Here is a 16,052-nt window from a genome sequence, read left to right on the forward strand (position 1 = left end):
AGCTTGATTCATCTATTGGATATATAGTTAATTATTCATCATTATGTATCACTTTATTTAGATTATGATCCATAATAACAACAGGATAACAACCAAATATGTTCAGAGTTTGATCTCATAATTTGAATTTCATTTAGATGTTTTCACAACTAGGTCAGGGAGAGGTCTGGGCGAGTGAAATAGAGGAAAGTACTGTGTTTCAGCAAGTGTTAGGAATAGTAATAATAATAATGATGGTATTTGTTAAGCACTTACTATGTGCTAAGTGCTGAGGTAGATGCAAGGTAATCAGGTGGTCCCACGTGTGGCTCACAGTCTTCATCCCCATTTTACAGATGAGGTAACTGAGGTACAGAGATGTTAAGTAATTTGCCCAAAGCCACTCAGCTGACAAGTGGCGGAGCCGGGATTAGAACCCATGACCTCTGACTCCCAAGCCCGTGCTCTTTCCACTAAGCCACACTACGTCTCACAGGAAGTTCACAGATGCTAGCTCTACAATCCACGTAATGTCTTTTGGATGATATTTTCAGTGTAGTTTTTTCTTTCTGAACATTTCTTTCCTCTCAAACTTTTCTAAGAAGAGGAATAAAAGATAAAATGGCTAGCTTATGCCTAAAATAACTTCCATGCTTATTTTCTGAGAGCTTGGGGCCTGGAGGATGTCTTTAGATTGGGCAAGAAATACTACCTTAGTGTGAAGGAGGTTCAGAGAACTCATTAAGCAGGAGCTAAAGCTGGCTTTGGGGAATTGTTTTCCTGTAATGGAATGGAAGACCTGGAAATGACAGTAGTGTTGCCTGGGCATTTTCTTGCATATTTGGCAGAGTTGGTGAACCTTTATTAGAGAAGATTGATTCATGTTGGAAATCCTACTGAGAGATGTACATAAAGGCGAAAAGGAGAGAAAACAAGGGGCCAGAGACTTCTTGGCCAGGGACGAGGTGGCCATTCCAGGCTGATTCTTCCACGCTTGCTTAAGGAGGGAGGGATCGGGATGTGGAAGGAATGGAAATATTTATTGGTGTAATTGTTTGGCTTTTTAAACCACCCCCCTCCTCAGTCCACTTCTTCCAGGGTTTTTCTGCATTGTACCTACATGGCTCTTTCTGAGATGAAGGGGGGTGCCTGGAGATATTATCCCCCTGTCATCATTCCAATACTTAGCACAGTGCTTGCTACATAATAAGCACTAATAAATGCCACAATTTCCTCTGGATGGCCCTCCTCAGATCTCTTTGCTTCCCCAGGCCATAAGTGGGAAGGTAACAGTGCTTACTGTCTGGACTATTACAGAGAAGTTTTTTTGTTTTGTTTTTTTACTTGTAGTGTGGCCAAAATTATATCCTTCCACCCATGTGCCTGTTACCTCAGAAATTATTTTGGTGTTTGTTAAGCGTTTACTATGTGTCAAGCACTATTCTAAGCGCTGGGGTAGACATAAGCTAATCAGGTTGGACACTGGTCCGTATCCAGAAGCAGCGTGGCTTAGTGGAAAGAGCCCGGGCTTGGGAGTCAGAGGCTGTGGATTCTAATTCCGGCTCTGCCACTTATCAGCTTTGGGCAAGTCACTCTCCCCCCCCGTTCCCCCAAACTTCCCCCAGTCTTAATCCCCCTTTTACAGATGAAGGAACTGAGGCACCGAAAAGTTAAGTGACTTTCCCAAAGTCACACATCTGACAAGTGGTGGAGTTGGGTTTAGAACCCACGACCTCTGACTCCTAAGTCCGTGCTGTTTCCACTAAGCCACGCTGCTTCTGGGAAAGTGCAAAGAAAGGTGAAAAAGGAGACTGGGAGAGGGGAAGACAAGAATCAGGGGCAAAAGGTGTGAGGAGCTATGAGGGGGAAGTGAAGCGGGAGGGAATCTGACTGAGGGTTGTATGTGATGATTGCAATTTAAGAAATTGCAGATATTCTCCTCAGGAGTCTCTCTATACATAGCAGAACTAGCCGGATACTTTCAGAGCTGTGGTAAATCAATATCATATGTTCTTAATGCTCTCTTTCAGAGTCTGAGAATAGGGCTTGCTGTTTTAAGGATCTCCTCTGTCTTAAAGTTCACTCCCCGTCTAACCAACCGCTTTATCTGTGATTAAACTAAAATTGCAGATTGGTAAATCTGTATATGAAGGAATGCCTCATGAGGTTAGAAATTACATTTAGGCCACATAGCTTTAGGGAAAATGAAGACACTACAATTAACTTGATCCTTCCCATTCACCGGCTCTATTTTCTAAAGCAGTCTTTTCACCTCTTGGCACTTTCTTTTCCGATCAGCATTTCAACTTGCCTCTCTCTTTTCTGTCTACTGCCATAATAGCGGCTGCAGTAAATGAGTCTCTGATTGTATGAGGGCTGGCTGTTGGAGCTCCAGGAAGAATGGAAAGAGTCCTGGAGGGCCGAAAAATCTCTGCTGCTTTTATTCAAAAACAGCTCTCAAGAGAGTGAAAATTATTCCTATGCCCGTAACACTAATATTGGAGGTAATAACGATAATGATCAGTTGCATGCCTAGGATAACTATAAATGGAGTAGAATATGCTTTCCATTGAAATCACTTAAAAGCACACAGCCGTTAAAGTTTGACTTCAGGTCTTGGTCTAATTTTTCTGAAAAAGTGAAAAAGATTATCGATGCTAAAAGCAGAATTGAAGCGGTATCCTGTATATGTGCCTTCGGGGATGGGTTTAGGTGGGGCCTTTTAATGACGTGATCATACGCAGTGGAAAATGATGAGTCTTGAACATGGTCACTGTGTTCACAAGTTATCAAAACTTTCAGGTTCACTGTTTCTATTGATTTAGATCTAATTTAATGGTGCTCTGAATAATTTTGGAATTAAGTAAAGGGAAAAAAGTAAGCTGTGTCGTAATTATGTAACGATGCGATTTATTGAGCGCTTACTATGTGGGGTATACTGTATTGAGTGTTTGGGAGAATACAATAGAGTTAGAAGACATAATCCCTGCTCTCAAGTTGCCTTCATTCTAGTTGGGGAGAACGCACCAAATTTTCAGAGAGAGGAAGAGAAAAGGAAGATAGGTAGATGAGAAAGAGCTCAAATAGTAGGATATAGCTCCTTGAAGCAGGGATCATGTCTACCAACTGTCTTATACTCTCCCAAGCCCTGATTAGAGTGCTCTGCACTGAGTAAGCTCTCAACAAGTAGCATTGATTTATTGATACTGTAGTTGGTTTGTCCTGAAGCCCCACAGGTGGGTGTGAGTGACTAAGTATATAGTAGAGGCAGGGGTGGTTACTACCACTCAGTAGTAAGTAGCGTGGCATAGTAGAAACACGGGCCTGGAGCCAGAAGGGCCTGGGTTGTAATCCCGGCTCCACCACTTGTCTGCTGGGTGACCTTAGGCAAGTCACTTCACTTTTCCGTGTCTCGGTTCCCTCATCTGTAAAATGGGGATTAAGACTGTGAGCCCCACGTGGGACAGGGCCTGATAACCTTATATTTACCCCATTGCTTAGCACAGTGCTCAACACCTAGTCAGCGCTTAATGAATACCGTCATTTTAGTATTTAATAGTAATGGGTGTGAGTGACCTAGAGAAGAGAAAACTTGGGAAAGGCCTCCTAGAGGAAATGTGCTGAAGATGGGTTGAGCTGTTTCTGGCAGATTTGGATCCAGAGTTCCAGATGGGAGGAGCGGTTATGAAAGAGGAGGGGTCAGACACAGGAGAGATGAGAGTGAGACCGCAGAATAGTGGAAGAAGAAAAGAGCGGAAAGGTAAAAGGTAGGAAGTTGACGAAATACCTTGAAGACATTGGCCAGGAGTTTTTGTTTGAGGCGGCGAGACGTGAGTAACCGTTGAAAGGTTTTGAGAAGTGGGGAATCTATGTGCCAAGTTTTAGGGAAATAATCTGGGCTGTAGAGTGAAATATGGAGTCAAGAGGGGAGAAGCTGGAAGAAGGTAAGACCGGTGAGAAGACTGATAGAATAGTCTAGCCGGGAAAAGACTAGTGGTGCCTGAACAAAAGTAGTGTCCATTTAGCTTTAGGGGCAGGGGCAGATCTGGGAAATGATGTAAAGGAAATACGGAGCGGATTTAGCAACAGACTGGGTATGAGAATTGGAAGAGGGAGGAGACACGGATAATGCCAAAGTTGAGATTTTCAGAGACAGGGAGGCTGGTAGTGTTGTCAACTGTGATGGGAAAATTAGTTGGAGGAGAGGATTAGAGAGGGAAGAGGAGGTCAGGTTTCAGCATATTGAGTTTAAGGAGCTGGCCGGGCATCCAGGTCCTAAAGGCAAGAGGCCAAAATTAATAAAACTCAATACATCATCACATTCAAGATACCAGTGGTAATGACTCTAGGCATGTGTCTGACTCCATATGCAAAAATTAACTTTTTTTCATTGTACCAGTCAAAAAATATTGAGTAGATATAGATTCTGTTTATTTGGCTTAATTTAACCACACCAATTACATTTTTAATGATTGGTCCACAGTTGTGTGTGCGTGTGTGAAACACCATGGTAACTACAAAATCCATCATGGCTTAGTGGGTCATATGAAATGCACAGAAGCCACATGGTAGCGTCTATTTTTAGTATTAAATGATGTTTGGAACAAAGAGTTATTTTAGTTCAGATAATACCTGCCTAACAGGCGACTCAGAGACGATTACCTTTGGAGTATGAACTCTGTCGTGGAGCTATTTAATTGTGAGTGAAATTTTCTTTTAAGCAAACAAAACCCTCCAAATACCTATGACACTCGGCATGTTTTGGGGAACCTCTTCTTTTAAAAGCTAAAAAATATTTGCACGTATTCTCTGTTGTCTTCATCGACATCGGCGATACCCACGCTGCCTACTATTTGAGAAAGAATAATAAAACGATTGCAGTTCACCCTCTTTCATTTTATTTCATCCTTAGCTTCCCCTCACTGGCTGAATGGGAAAAAGTTCACTTTCTCTTCTTTTTTTTTTTAAATGTAGACTCATGTTCAGGTCTCCTCTCAAATCTAAAACATTATGTTTGCTTTACTCTCCTAGTGGCTGAGGTTGAAACGAGATGAAGGTGATTTGGGATCAGGCTTAAGGTGAGCGGGTGAATGGGGCACAGAGAAAAAAGAGGAACAGAGAGGGAAGAAAAAAAGGCTTAACCTGAAGTTTGAGACGTTTCATCATCGTCATTTCCAACCTCCCCTAAAATACACTGACAATCAAATGTCAACAAACCTCACAAGGAGCTAAGATTAGGTCCAGAGTTGTATCTATGGATAGGATTAGCAGGTAGAGTCAGAGACAGAGTTAGGCTTACGGGTCGTAACTGTTGACTACCGAATCTTCAACGATTGATTTGTCTGTGGTCTTGGAACATACTGTCTGTGGAAGGCCTCTTCAGTAAAAGATACCGATATGCCCTCACTTATTGTCTGTCATTCACTGTAAAGATGATGATGATGGTCTTTAAGCACTTACTATTTGCCAAACACTGTTTTAAGCGCTGGGGTAGATACAAAGTAATCAGGTTGTCCCATGTGGGGCTCACAGTCTTCATCCTCATTTTACAGATGAGGTAACTGAGGCACAGAGAAGTTAAGTAATTTGCCCAAAGTCACACAGCTGATAAGTGGTAGAGCTGGGATTAGAACCTCTGACGCCCAAGCCTGTGCTCTTTCCACTAAACAGCACTGCCTGCCACTGCCTTTAATATTAATAATTGTGGTATTTCTTAAGCATTTACTACATTCTCTTTTTTGTTTTTTGGTGAAATTAGGAGAAAGAAAAAAGACATTTGAGCCAAAAAGCCTGACAAACCGATAATAGGATCTGGGCTCATATTAGCATTAGCAGACATCTTCCTTGAATATAACATCCAGGAACGATTCGAAATGGGCATCAACACATAATCAACAGCTAGTGTCGGGCATTCCACCCTCCAGGACGGGGGCCAGGAACTAACTCCCGCAATGCAGTGTTTCCTCCTGTCTGTTGGGAGGTCCGAGCTCCGAGCCAACATTCCCACAGGTCAGATCGGGGCTTTCCCTTTCACTGACACCGTACGCCGCCTAGATTCCCTATCACGGATGACCAGCATTTGCCAAGGAGAGGGACAAGGAAAAGTCAGAATAGCTGCATGTGTCTTCATCAGGGAAGAACTGAAGACAAAGCTATATCTAAGCACAGCATATTATTTATGAAATAAGGAAATTCGGTATCGTAATCACGTAATGAATTACAGCGATGTTCTATAATGGTAGGATAGGACCATTATGAAAATGACAAATTCAATAAGGCAAAGTTGACTAAATTTTCAAAATCTCTCCAAACTAGCCATGATAATGGGTGTCTCCTCATTTGAGCATATGTGCATCGGTGCTAAACCCAAAGTTGGGAGAGATGACTTGATAATATCTTTGGAGAAGACCAATAGGAAGAGCCCATTTAGTCCAATTACCCCATTTGTAAATTTTTTTTTAATGTCTATTTTCCTTGTTACAGCGTAGGGTTTTGTAAGCAGGGAGAGGCTCTTTTTTCCCCTTTTTATTGTATTTATTATGTGCCAAGGTGGTCAGTTGGAAATAGCCCGGGCTTTGTGAGTCAGGGGACTTGGCTTCCAATTCTGGCTCTGTCACCTGCCTTCTGGGGGACCTTGAGCACGTCACTTATCTTCCCCGTGCCTCAGTTTCCTCATCCTGGGGTTTAAATTCCCGTACTCCTTCCCCCATAGACTGAGTCCTGTGCAAGGCGGGGTCTGTGTCTGACCGGATTATCTTGTATCTATCCCGGCATTTAGTAGAGTGCTTGGCGCACATATTAATAAGGATGTTTGTTAAGCACATGCTAAGTGCCAAGCACTGTACTAAGTCCTGGGGTAGATACAAGATCATGAGGTCAAATGCAGTCCCCCTCCCATGTGGGGCTCGCAGTCTGGGTAATGAATCTCCTTTTGACAGATGAAGTAACTGAGGCCAGAGAAGTGAAGTGACCCAGCAGGCAAGTGGCAGAGCCAGGATTCTGACTCTCTGGTCCTCTGACTCCCAGGCCCTGCCCTTTCCACTAGGCCACGCTGCTTCTCCATAAGAAGCACTTAACAAATAGTACCTTGAATATTTATTATTATTATATATTGTCAGCCCCACCAGCCTTTTGTACATATGTGTGATTAATTTATATTAATATCTGCCTCCCCCTCTAGACTGTTAGCTCACGGTGGGCAGGGAATGTGTCTGTTTATCGTTATATTGTACTCTCTCAAGTGCTTAGTACAGAACTTTGCACATAGTAAGCACTCAGTAATTACGGTTGAATGAAAGAATGAATTACATATAGATCTAGAGCAGGTTGGGGTGAATAACACATTAACAATCCCCAGGAGGGCACCATACTGATTTCTCCCAGCTGTCACACTTAAGAGCCAGGAACAAGACAGGAGTTGGAGAAAAAGGCAGTTGGTGACTTAGTGGAAAGAGCACGAGCTTGGGAGTATGAAGTTGTGAGTTCGAATTCCGTCTCCGCCATTTGTCAGCTGGGCGACTCTGGGCAAATCACTTAACTTCTCTGTGCCTCAGTTACCTCATCTGTAAAATGAGCTAGCTCATCTTCCCCTTTTAGACTGTGAGACCATTGTTGGGCAGGGATTGTCTCTATCTGTTGCCGAATTGTACGTTCCAAGCGCTTAGTACAGTGCTTTGCACACGGTAAGCGCTCAATAAATACGATTGAATGAATGAATTGGTATCAAGACTGTGAGCCCCATGTGGGACAATCCGATAACCCTGTATCCACCCCAGTGCTTAGAACAGTGTAACATAGTAAGTGCTTAATAAATACCGTCATTATTATTATTTATTATTATTACTCATTTTAAAGTCAGAATGATACTAACATTTTGGATTCTAGGGTCCTATATACTAAATGGAAATTATACAGTGGGCGTTCACATTATCTCAGAAAAAGACGACAAACCTCTCTAAATGCTTGTGTCTTAATATATATTAAAAAAAACTCCTTCGTAAAAATTCCCCACAGCATTAGTAAAGACTCTCACTTGGCTCTGTGATCATCTGATTAAGGTGAAAAGTGTGTCAGAATTTCAGGGTTTGTGATAGTATATATTTTTGCACAAGCCCGTATCTGAAGTATTCTACACTGGTACCCAAAAGATGGTAGGAAAACATCGATGTGGCTGTAAAACAATAGGTTACAACCTTGAAAAATGCCTCCCTGGTCCATTTGGGAATATTGGGATAGATTTTTTGTTGAGCATTGACATTAAAAGCATAGTTAACTTTCTTGCTTTGCAAATTTAATTATTTCTTTTTTGATTTTCTGCCTTCTCCCTTCTGTGTTTTTCTTTCCGATCTATTCTTCGAGCTTTGGATTGACACAGCTGACTTTGTTATCTTTATCGGGATTACAAGCTTCCCTCTATTGTTTTACTTCCCGCACAGTCTTTTGGGAGCCCCAAAACATACTTGAGGGGGAAAATTAAAGGCATAGGTGATACCACTTTCATAGCTGAGTTTTGATTTTCACTATATTCTGAATCCTCTTTTCCCGGCATTACTCCAGTGTAATGGAATATTCAGATGATGGAAGTGTGTTTCTGATTTGTGGGGATCAACACAAACAGAATAATTGTTTTGTTTTGAAATCTCCAGTTGCATACATGTACTGTACACTGTGATTTACTGTTGCAAATCTAGCGGGCGTGTGCCAAGGGAATGATGCTAATGCATTTTTTCGATCTCTCTGGTAGAAACTGAAAATATTCAATGTAATGGTAATAGTTTTAAAAGTGTCCATTAACTACTGGTTGGCTATTGCTAAATTGCAATGGAAGTGAATGTGACAGCCCTCTTAAATAATAAATGAGCTCATTGTGATCCCTGTTATTGGAATTAATATTAAAAGCAGTCAGGATTTCCTATGTAAAATGGTGTTCGTATAAGCTTGATGAGAATATCGAACAGTATATCTTGCAAGTGTTGGATTCTTGCGATTTGGGTGGTTTTTCTCCTAAAGCTAGTGAAACTGAGTTTTCTACTCACCGACTTTCTTACCCAGTGAGAAAGTCTTGGCCTTGGCCTGGTCTTGGCCTGTGAATATGGAGTCCAACCTCTTAGTGCATAGCAGGTTGGGTGTAAGTGGAAAGCTCTATCTTCCAGGAGATGGGGTGGAAAAAAAAAGGCAGGGAAGAGAGGGACCCAGCGAGATTCCCCCAGAGATTTGGGGAAGCAGCAGGGCATAGTGGATAGGGTACGGGCCTGGAAGTCAGCGGATCATGAATTCTAATCTCCTTGTCTGCTGTGTGACCTTGAGTAAGTCACTTCACTTCTCTGGGCCTCAGTTACCTCATCTGTAAAATGGGGATTGAGACTGAGCCCCACGTGGCACAGGGACTGTGTCCAACCCGATTTGCTTATATCCACCCCAGCGCTTCGTTCGGTGCCCGGCACATAGTAAGCGCTTAACCGATAACACAATCATTATTATTAGATGTTGCCAGGGACTCAGAGACCCACCCAGATTTAGTGATCAGGAATCTGCAGGTTCTCACATCCAGAGATGCGCCCAGACTCAGAGGCCCATGTCAGAGACAACCTCGGAGCCACGCAGCCCCAGATCTGTCTGTAAAAGAGAGACATGGAAAGGGGAGAGAGGAGAATCCGAGGCGGAGAGCTGGAGCTGCAAAGGAGAGAGGGGGTGGGGGACATTTGGACAGAGGGAGGAACACAGGTTGTCAGAGAGAGAGAAACTCACTTGCTCTTTCTCCCCAGAACCTCTGCTTAAAGCCCTACCCAAATCCGACCCACACGGCTCACCACCGTCGGGGATGAAACAGCCAGAGCTAGGGGATTGTCCACTGGGGCTAGGAGATCGGAGGGTCGGGGAGGAAGGTCTCTGAGTGAAGACTCAACTATGGCTTCTGGTAATGGTGGCGAGGATCAGTAGGAGTCCTGGAAATCACTGGCTGAAGTGGGCAGTGAAGGTCACAGTAACTCCTGAGTTGGATACCCTGGCAACTCCTGCCTGGTCGTTACTGCGTCGGCACTATGCCGTGGTCACGGTGTGCTTGCTCTTTGCAATACGCTGCTCTCCTGCCCCTCTATTTATTTTTGCCCATATTTCCCTAGACGGAACACGGTGGCGGGGGGGTATGTGGCTTACTGGGCTTCAGGAGACTTTGGATCTAATCTCATCTCTACCATTGGCTTGCTGGGTGACATTGGGTTTGCCATCTAACTTCTCTGGACTTCAGTTTCCTCTTCTGGAAAATAGTGAGAAAATACCCACTCTCCTTTCATGGCTCAGTGGAAAGAGCCCGGGCTTGGGAGTCAGAGGTCATGGGTTCGAATGCAGGCTCTGCCACTCGTCAGCTGTGTGACTGTGGGTAAGTCACTTAACTTCTCGGTGCCTCAGTTACCTCATCTGGAAAATGGGGATTAAGATGGTGAGCCTCACGTGAGACAACCTGATTACCCTGTGTATACCCCAGCACTTAGAACAGTGCTCTGCACGTGGTAAGCGCTTAACAAATACCAACATTATTATTATTATTAATTAATTAATAATGTTGGTATTTGTTAAGCGCTTACTATGTGCCGAGCACTGTTCTAAGCGCTGGGGTAGACATAGGGGAATCAGGTTGTCCCACGTGGGGCTCACAGTCTTAATCCCCATTTTACAGATGAGGGAACTGAGGCACAGAGAAGTTAAGTGACTTGCCCACAGTCACACAGCCGACAAGTGGCAGAGCTGGGATTCGAACTCATGAGCCCTGACTCCAAAGCCCGTGCTCTTTCCACTGAGCCACGCTGCTTCTCCTCCGGGTCCTCTGACTCTCAAACCCGTGCTCTTTCCACTAGGCCATACTGCTTCCTCTCCACACAAAAGAGAAAAGCCTAGCCCAGACACTCTCCATATCGTGACCAGATTATTTTATCGGCTTCTTTGTCTCTCTAGGTCTGGTCTCTCTCATGTACATTTTGATCTTTTCTCTAAAAGAAAGATCTTTGAGGCCAATGGAAAGGAGTTTCCGTTGGATATGATGGTGGATGAGCAACCACCAGAAGTTCTTGAGGAGTGGAGAAACATGGACTGATCTTTTTTTAGAAAAATGATCTGGTCAGCAGAATGAGGTACGGACTGGGATGGGAAGAACCAGAAGGCAGGGAAGTCAGCGAAGAGGCAGATGCGCTAATTAAGGTGGGAAAGGATAAGTGCTTGGGTCAATATAGTAGCTGTTTGGATGGAGAGGAAAGGGCAGAATTTAGAGATACTGCTAAAGTAGAACCAACGGGATTTGGTGACAGATTAAATATCTGGGTTGAATGAGAGAGATGAGTCGAGGATAATGTCCAGGTTACAGGCTTGTAAGATGGGGAGATAGTGGTGATATGGAAAGACTTAAAGACTGAGAGAATCAACATGACCAGTGGGTAGGGCACGGGCCTGGGTGTCAGACAGACCTGGGTTCTAATCCTGGCTCTGCCACTTGCCTGCTGTGTGACCTTGGATAAGTCACTTAACTTCTTTGTGCCTCAGTTATCAGTCAGTCAATTGTATTTATTGAGTGCTTACTGTGTGCAGAGCACTGTACTAAACACTTGGGAGAGCACAATATAACAGAGTTTGAAGACATGTTCCCTGTCCAAGATGAGTTTACTGTCTAACTGGCAAGATGGTCATTAATTGAAATCAATAAATTACAGATATTCATTCATTAATTAATTCATTTGTATTTATCGAATGCTTACTGTGTGCAGGACACACAGTACTAAGTGCTTGGGAGATCTCATCACAAAAATAAACAGTCACATTTTCCCTGCCCACACGAGCTTACAGTCTGTTGCTGGGGGAGACTGACTTCAATATAAATAAAATGACAAATATGTACATAAGTGCAGTGGGGCTGGGTGAGGGGAAGAACAAAGGGAGCAAGTCAGTGCGATGGAGAAGGGAGTGGGAGATGAGGAAAAGTGGGGCTTAGTCTGGGAAGGCCTCTTGGAGGAGATGGGCCTTCAATAAGCCTTGGAATGGGGGGAGAGGAATTGTCGGATTTGAGGAGGGAGGGCGTTCCAGGCCAGAGGCAGGGCGTGGGCGAGGGGTTGAGGCACAGTGAGAAGATTAGCACCAGAGGAGCCAAGTGTGAAGCCGTGAAAGAGAGAAGTAAAGTGGAGTGCTCTAAACCCAGTGGTGAGGAGTTCTTGTTGGAGGTGGAGATGAGTGGGCAACAACTAGAATTTTTTTAGAAGCAGGGTGATATATCCTGAATGATTTTATAGAAAAATGATCCCGGCAGCTGAATGAAGTATGGACTGGAGTGGGGAGAGACAGGAGGCTGGGTGGTCAGCAAGGAGGCTGATGCAGTAATCCAAGGGGGATTGGATAAGTGATTTTATTATTGTGGTAGCAATTTAGATGGGGACTAATTCTCTGGAGAAGACACTAATGGTGGAAAAATCCAGGGAAAAAGAGGAAGAGGCAGACCGGCAGCTAGATGGATGGAGACCATAACGATAATGGAAGAACCGTTAGGTTCCAGAGTACGGCAGAGGACAGGAAGTTCTAGGGAAAGTATAGCCAAGGAGTTGCTATGAATCGGAAATGATTTGACGGCATTTAATAATAATAATAATAATACTAGTGTGAACGGAGAGGAAAGAGCAGATGTTAGCAATGTTGTGAAGGTGGGACCGACGGGATTTTAGCGATGGATTGAATATGTGAGTTGAATAAGAGAAAGGAGTTAAGGATAACTTCAAGGTTATGGGCTGGTGAGACAGGAAGGCTGATGGTGCCTTCTGCATTGATGGGAAAGTCAGGGGAAGGACGGTGTTCAGGTGGAAAGATAAGGAGTTCTGTTTTGGACAAATTAAGTTTGAGGTGACAGGAGGACATCCAAGTAGAGATGTCTTGAAGGCAAGAGGAGATGTGAGCTTGGAGAGAAGGAGAGAGATCAGGGCTAGAGATGTAGTTTTGGGTATCATAATAATAATGATGATGGTATTTATTAAGTGCTTCCTGTGTGCCAGGCACTGTATTAAGCACTGGTGCAGATACAAGCAAATCGGGTTGTGCACATTCTCTGTCCCATGTGGGGCTCACAGTCTCAATCCCCATTTTACAGATGAGGTAACTGAGGCACAGAGAAGTGAAGCTACTCGGCCAAGGTCTCACAGCAGACAAGTGGCGGAGAGGTGGTAGTTGAAGCCATGGGAGCGAATAAGTTTCCCAGGGGGTGGGTGTAGATGGCAAATAGAAGGGGACCCAGAACCGAACCTTGAGGGACCCCCACAACTAGGGTTATGGAGGTAGAGGAGGAGCCCACGAAAGGATATGTACATAAGTACATATGCATATTTACATAAGTGCTGAGGGAGGGCTGATAAAAGGGAGCAAATCCGAGTGCAATGTCAGTGCAGAAGGGAGTGATGATGATGATGGTATTTGTTAAGCGCTAACTGTGTGCCGAGCACTGTTCTAAGCACTGGGGTAGATAAAAGGTAGTCAGGTTGTCCCAGTGGGGCTCACAGTCTTAATCCCCATTTTACCAATGCAGTAACTGAGGCACAGAGAAGCTAAGCGACTTGCCCAAAGTCACACAGCTGCCACGTGGCGGAGCCGGGATTAGAACCCAGGACCTCTGACTCCCAAGCCCGGGCTCTTTCCCCTAAGCCATGTTGCTTCTCCAAGAGGAAACGAGGGTTTAGTCAGGGAAAGCCTCTTGGAGGAGATGCGCCTTCAATAAGGCTTTGAAGATGGGGAGAGTAATTGTCTGTCAGATATGTAGAGGGAGGGCGACCCAGGCCAGAGTGGGCGAGAGGTTGGTGCCGAGATGTTACCTCATCTGTAAAATGGGGATTAAAACTGCGAGCTCCTTGTGGAACATAGACTATGTCCAATCTGATTAGTTTGTATCTACCTCAGAACTTAGTAAAGTGCCTGGCATATAGTAAGTACTAAACAGATACCATAATAAAAATTAAAAAAACAAAACCCGCTCAGGGGAAGACAGGGCATGGGTAGGAATATGAGGAGTTCTGCTGTGGACATGTCTAGTTTGAGGTGTCGGCTGGGCATTCAAGTAGCCATGTCCAAGGCAGGAAGAAATGCTGTACTATAGAGATGGAGAGAAGCCAAGGCTGGAGAGGTAAATTTGGGAATCATTCACTCAGAGATGTTATTTGAAGCCGGGGGAGCGAATGAGTTCTCCAAGGGGGACTCCATCATTAGGGGGTGGGAGGGAGAGGCTTATGAAAGAGCCTGAGAGTCAGAAGGCCCCGAGTTCCAATCCTGGCTCTGCCACTTGTCTACGGTGTGACCTCGGGCAAATCACTAAGCTTCTCTGTCCCCGTTATCTCATCTGTAAAATGGAAATTAAGACCGTTAGTCCCATGTGTAACATGAACTGTATCCAACCTGATCTTCCTGTACCTATCCCAGCGCTTAGTACATTGCCTGGCACATAGCCCTTCACAGATCCCATTTAAAGAACTAACAAAGATATGAAACACTGAGGAGATGCGGCCATCCTCCCACCATCTTGAAGGAGAAAGAAGAAATATCAGATTGTCACAATTATTGAACGTCTCGTTACTTTCCATTGCCAACCGATCCTTGCCAGAGTACTACTGAATCGACTACTACAGCATATCGTCAGCCAGGTTCTCATAGATTTACAAGTTAAGTGACTTGCCCACGGTCACATAACAGGGAGGTGGCAGAGTTGGGATTAGAACTCAGGTCCTCTGACTCCCCAGATTTGAATCAGTGATCACAGCATCACAGCTCTTTTGGGCTCACAGTATTTGGGAGGAGGTAGGATGTCAGCAGGATATCAGAGGGAAAGTAAAATAGAGACGTAGCCTGTTGGATAAAGTGTGGGTGTGGAAGGCAGAAGGACCTGGGTTCTAATCCTGACTCTTCCACTTATATGCTATGTGACCTTGGGTGAGCCACCTCACTTCTCTGTGCCTCAGTTCCCTCATCTGTAAAATGGTTTAAGGCTGTGAGCCCCAGTGGGACAGGGACTGTGTCTAACCTGAGTAACTTGTACCTACTCCAACACTTAGTACAGTGCCTGGCACATAGTAAGCGCTTAACACAAAACGTTTTTAAAAAAAGTGAAAGGAGGCAGTCACAAGCCCAGAGTAAAGCAAAAGTGATTTCAAGGCACGATGAAGCATTTTCAAGCAAAGCTACAAAGTGTAGGACTAATCAATCAATTGTATTTAATAAGGGCTTACTATGTTGAGAGAGAATACCATATGACAGAATTGGTAGACGTGTTCTCTGCCCTCAAAGAGCTTGCAGTCTACAGGGGGACACAGACATCAATATAAGAAAATAAATGACAGATATGTGCAAAAGTGCTGTGGGGCTGAGGGAGGGGTGAATAAAAGGTGCAAATCAAAGAACAAGAGCGACACAGAAGGGAGTGGGACAAGAGGCAATGAGGGCTTATTTAGGGACGACCTCCTGGAGGAGATGTGGTTTAAAATAAGGTTTAGAAGGTGGGGAGGTTGATCGTCTGTCAGATACGAAGAGGGAGGGCATTCCAGGCCAGAAGCAGGTTGCGGGTGAGAAGTCACAGTGAGATAGATGAGATTGAGATTTGAGGAGCAAAGCGTGTGGGCTGGGTTGTAGGAAATCAGACAGGAAGCAAGGTGACTGAGTGCTTTACAGCCGACGGTAAGGAGTTTCCATTTGATGTGGCAGTGGATGGGCAACCTGGGAGTTTCGTGAGGAGTGGGGAAACAAGGACTGAACGTTTTTATAGAAAAATGATCCAGGAGGCAGAGTGGGGTTTGGATGGATTGGGCGGAGACAGGAGGCAGGGAGGTCAGCAAGGAGCCTGATCAAGGCGGGATAGTCCTCTAGAACGTCAGCTCTTTATGGGCAGGGAACGTATCTGCTAATTCTGTTGTACTCTCCCAAAGGCTTAGTGTAGACAGGGTTCAGTAAATACGATGGATTGATAGGATAAGTGCTTGGATTTACTTTGTAGTAGTTTGGGTGGAGAGGAGAAGGTGGACTGTATCCAACCCGATTTGCTTGTATCCATCTCAGCGCTTAGTACAGTG

At 44.4% G+C, this 16,052-nt stretch overlaps 1 protein-coding gene across 7 annotated transcripts in view; it reads left to right on the top strand.

Moving 5' to 3' along the window:
• The window catches only part of DGKH (diacylglycerol kinase eta), a 163,948-nt gene that overhangs the window by 74,250 nt on the left and 73,646 nt on the right, over positions 1 to 16,052 (top strand). The window lies entirely within an intron of this gene.

This window comes from Ornithorhynchus anatinus, chromosome 20 (assembly GCF_004115215.2).
Source record: "Ornithorhynchus anatinus isolate Pmale09 chromosome 20, mOrnAna1.pri.v4, whole genome shotgun sequence".
In the NCBI taxonomy this organism is placed as follows: domain Eukaryota; kingdom Metazoa; phylum Chordata; class Mammalia; order Monotremata; family Ornithorhynchidae; genus Ornithorhynchus; species Ornithorhynchus anatinus.